This window comes from Hylobates moloch, unplaced genomic scaffold (assembly GCF_009828535.3).
Source record: "Hylobates moloch isolate HMO894 unplaced genomic scaffold, HMol_V3 SCAFFOLD_1, whole genome shotgun sequence".
NCBI lineage: Eukaryota > Metazoa > Chordata > Mammalia > Primates > Hylobatidae > Hylobates > Hylobates moloch.
In genome coordinates this window covers 88,932,964-88,937,545 of record NW_026652276.1, presented here as the reverse complement: position 1 = coordinate 88,937,545, position 4,582 = coordinate 88,932,964, and the positions used below count along the sequence as shown (strand labels likewise).

The window sequence follows — 4,582 nt, the reverse complement described above, 5'->3', positions numbered from 1 at the left end:
GTTTTATATAAATTTTAGTTATTTTTCCATTTCTGTGAAAAATGAATTTACATTTTGGTAGAATTTTCATTCAACATGTAGATCGCTTTGAGAAATAGGGACAGTTTGTTTATTTATTTATCTGCAGAGACAGAGGCTCACTTTGTCACCCAGGCTGGAGTACAATGGCATGATCTTGGCTCACTGCTACCTCCGCCTCCCAGGTTCAAGCAATTCTCATGCCTCAGCGTCCCAAGTAGCTGGGATTACAGGCCTGTGCTGCCACACCCAGCTAATTTTTTTGTATTTTTAGTAGAGACAGGGTTTAATATGTTGGCAAGGCTGGTCTCGAACTCCTGTCCTTGAGTGATCCACCCATCTCAGCCTCCCAAAGTGCTGGGATTACAGGCATGAGCCACTATACCTGGCTAATAGTGACATTTTAACATTATTAATTCTTCCAACCTGTGAACATAAAATATCTTTACATTTACTTGTGTCATCAATTTCTTTCATCAAAGTTTTGAAATTTTTAGTGTGCAAATCCTTCACATCCTTGGTTAAATGTATTGCTAAGTACTTTTTATTCGTAGTAGCTATTGTGAATGAAATATTTTTCTTGATTTCTATTTCATATTGTTCATTGTTAGTGCATAGAAACACTACTGACTTTTACATGTTGATTTTTTTTTATCCTGCAACTTTTACTGTATTCATTTATTGGTTCTAACAGTTTTTTGTGGAGTCTTTAGGTTTTCATATATAAGATCATGTCATCACCAAACATGAACAATTTTCTTAATCTTTTCCCATTTGGAAATTTTTTATTTGTTTCTCTTACCTAGTTGTTCTGGCCAGGAGCGCTATAGTCACTTTCAGTACTATAGTGAAGAGGTGAAATTAGACATTCATGTCTTGTTCCTGATCTTATAGGGAAAGTTGCCATTGTTTTCGTCATTAAGTGTAATGTTAGCTGTGGCTTGTCATGCATGGCTTTCAATGTGTTGAGGTACATTCCTTCTATAGCTAATCCATTGGGAGATTTTATCATGAAGGGATACTGAATTTTGTCAAATGCTTTTTCTGCTTCTAATGAGATTGATCATATGGTTTTTGCCCTTCATTCTATTAACGAGGTGTATGATACTTATAAATTTGGATTATGGTGAATCATCCTTGCATCCCTGGGATAAATTCTACTTGATCATATTAAATGATTAAATGATTCGTTTAATACACTGTTGATTAGATATTGCTAACATTTTGTTGAGGATTTTTGCATTTATTTTCATTTGGGATATTGGCCTGTAATTTTTTTTCTTATAATGTCCTTGTCTGGCTTTGGTACCAGGATGATTCTACCCTCACAAAAAAAAAATTGGAAATACTCATTTTTGTAAGAGTTTGAGATGGATTTATATTAGTTCTCCTTTAAGTGGTAGAATTAAGTAAAGCCATCAGATCCTGAATATTTACTTCATGGGAGACTTTTTATTACTGATTCTCCCTTTAATGGTTATTTTTTATATATTTTCTATTTCTTCATGATTCAGACTGAATAGGTTGTATGTATCTATGAATTTATCCATTTCTTCTAATTTATTCATCGGTTGGCATACAATTATTCAAAGTAATCTCTTATGATTCTTATATAGCTATACTATCAGTTGTAATTTTTCTATTTTTTCTGATTTTAGTTATTTGAATTGACTCTCTTTTTTGTTAGTCTAGGTGAAGTTTCATTGACTATGTTTATCTTCTCAAAAAAATTATTGATTTCATGGATTTTCTTCTATTGTTTTTCTAGTCTCTATTTTATTTATTTCTTTTCTAACCTTTATTTTCTTATTTCTTCTAACTTTGGGCTTAGTTTTTTTTTGTTTTTTCTTTTCTTTGAGGTATAACATTAAGTTATTCATTTGAGATTTTTAAATATAGAAGTGCTTTTCTGGTGTCCCATAAGTTTTGGTATGTTGTGCTTCCATTTTTGTTTGTCTCAAGTTTTTAAAAATGTCCCTTTTGATTTCTTCTTGACCCATTGATTATTAAAGAGTATGTTGTTTAATTTCCACATATTTGTGAATTTTCCAAGATTTCTTCTGTTTTTGATTTATAATTGCATACACTTGTGATTAGAAAAAATATTTGACATATTTTCAATTTCTTCAATCTGTTCAGACTTGTTTTGTAGCCTAACATGTAATGTATCCTGGAGAATGTTCCATGTTCCCTTGAAAAGAACATGTATTCTGTTAAATGGAATGTTCTGTATATGTCTATTACATCCGTTTTGTCTAAGGATATTTCAAAACTAAGGTTTTCTTATTAATTTTCTGTCTGAATGATTTGTCCATTGTTAAGGGAACTGAAATCCTCACTCTGATTGTATTGCATTTGATGTCTCCCTTCAGATCCTTTAAGATTTCCCTTATATATTTAGGTGTTCCAATGTTGGGTGTATTATGTATTTATACTTGTTATATCTTCTTGATAGATTTATCCTTAAACATTACGTAATAACATTCTTTATCTTTTTTACTGTTTTTGATTTAAAGCCTACTTTAAGTATGGCTAAACTTGGTCTCTCTCTTTTGGTTTTTATTTGCATAGAATATTATTTTTCATCCCCTCACTTTCAGTCTATCTGTGGCCTTAAATGTGAGTTGAGTCTAGTTGGGTAGCATATAGTTGGGTCTTGTTTTTTAAATCAAGTCAGTAATTCTATGTCTTTTTATTGGACAATTTAATTCATTTACATTCAAAGTAATTAGTGATAGGTAATAACCTACTACTACCATTTTGTAATTTATTTTCTGCTTTTTTGAGCTTTTATATTTGTTTATTATTTAATTTAAAAAACATTATTATAGTTGAATACTGAAACAAAAACAATAGCAGGTAGTGAACACATTATGATCACAATCCTTCATTCACTCACTACTGCTCATCAAATGCCAGGAGTGAGTGTTACTCACTGGTCCTTTTATGAAGTTTGGCAGTGAACACCACCTCTGGGATGATATTTATCATCTTCACATGTTTCTCCATTGTAATAGTGCTGTTTTTCCTGATTTGAATCAAAGTACACCAGTTCTAACTTGATCCATTTCATCCATCTCTTCTATTTTCTTCCTGTCAGGTAGGATTTTACCCAACTAAGAGAGCTTATCATGAGAGAGAAAACCATTCTCAGGAAAGTTTACCTTGAATCTGATGATTAGGTGATGCTTTTCATATGGTCTATGAAAAATTGGCATGACTTCATTTAGCACACATTTGATATCTCCATATTTGACAGTCTGACCTGGGTCAGAGGTGATGACTATAGTTCAGTAGTCAAGAGTGGATATTGGGTTTTGGAAACCACACAATATTTTAACCAGCTGTCTGTCCATAGACATAAACTAGTCTTCTTGTCAAGTAAAAACAGCGTGGTCTTTTTCATCTAACTCAATGATAATATCTCCTGGGTCCAATCCTGGTTCTTTGTCTCCTTCACCATGAAATGTTATCTTCTGGCCACATTTCATGTCTTTGTCAACATGAACTTCTAGAATCTTTTTTCCTCAAACTATCTTTCTTCCATTTCAGTGTTTACATCTATATTTAGGACTGATTCATTCTCCATGACCGTGGCACTCCATGCATGCATACAGACTAAGTATGCTGAACCATCCCAGGCCCTATTGCATGAATTCTTATTTGTAGTTCAGTAACTTGGCAACTGGGACAACACTATACTTCTCTCCTCTTTTTTTCCCCACTTCCGACTTCACATTAGTCACAAATTACATTCTTGTGAAGTGCCACTTTTCTTGTTGTACCATCACATACATTTTCTAAGGTTTTTGAGAGCTGATGCACGACAATGTTACTCCTCTTTTCTCTCTGCATTCTTCTTCCTCCATAAATAATTATATTGAAGATGTCCATAGAGGACCCAGAACTACCACTTGCTCAGCCCTCTTATTTACCTGTTATCTTCCTTTGTTATATAATTCCCTTTTCTTGGCATCAGAAGTAACTTTGTAAGCTTGAGAAATCTGTTTAAACTTCTCTCCATTTGGGTTTTTATCAGGGTGGTACTTCAAGGCCAGTTTCCTACAAGCCTTTTTCAATTCTTCCTTAGTGGTACTTTGCTTGACCCTCCAAAAATCATGGAAAGTGGTTTATTTCACCATTTTCTACAGCTAGTGAGTGGGATGAGGCCAGTGTGAGAAAGCAGAAACGACTGTAGTAGTTTTTTGAAGCTCAGGCAGCTTCCACTTCTCTGCATCTCACTGAGTATTCTGGAAAGTTCTGCCTGGTGAACTGAAGCCCTTGTCTTTTGTCTTCTGCTTGTGTTTTATATACATTTTTTCTTCCTCTATTGCCATCATCATTTGTGACTTAATGGTTTTCTGTAGTGAATTGTTTATATTTATATTTTTAAAATCTAGTATAGATTTTTGCCTTTTTGTTGTAAGACTCACATAAAACATACTTGTAAGAAACTATTTTAAGCTGATAACAATTTAACTTTGATTGCGTTTGATTCTGTAGAGTTACAAAACTCTACATTTTTATTCTACCCACTACATTTTAAGTTTTTGATGTCAAAATT

At 33.1% G+C, this 4,582-nt stretch overlaps 1 pseudogene; it reads right to left on the bottom strand.

Annotated features, from left to right (window-relative positions):
• Positions 1-2,962: 2,962 nt before the first annotated feature.
• LOC116809546 (dnaJ homolog subfamily A member 1-like) lies at positions 2,963-4,160 on the bottom strand (annotated as a pseudogene).
• Between the last annotated feature and the right edge of the window lie 422 nt (positions 4,161-4,582).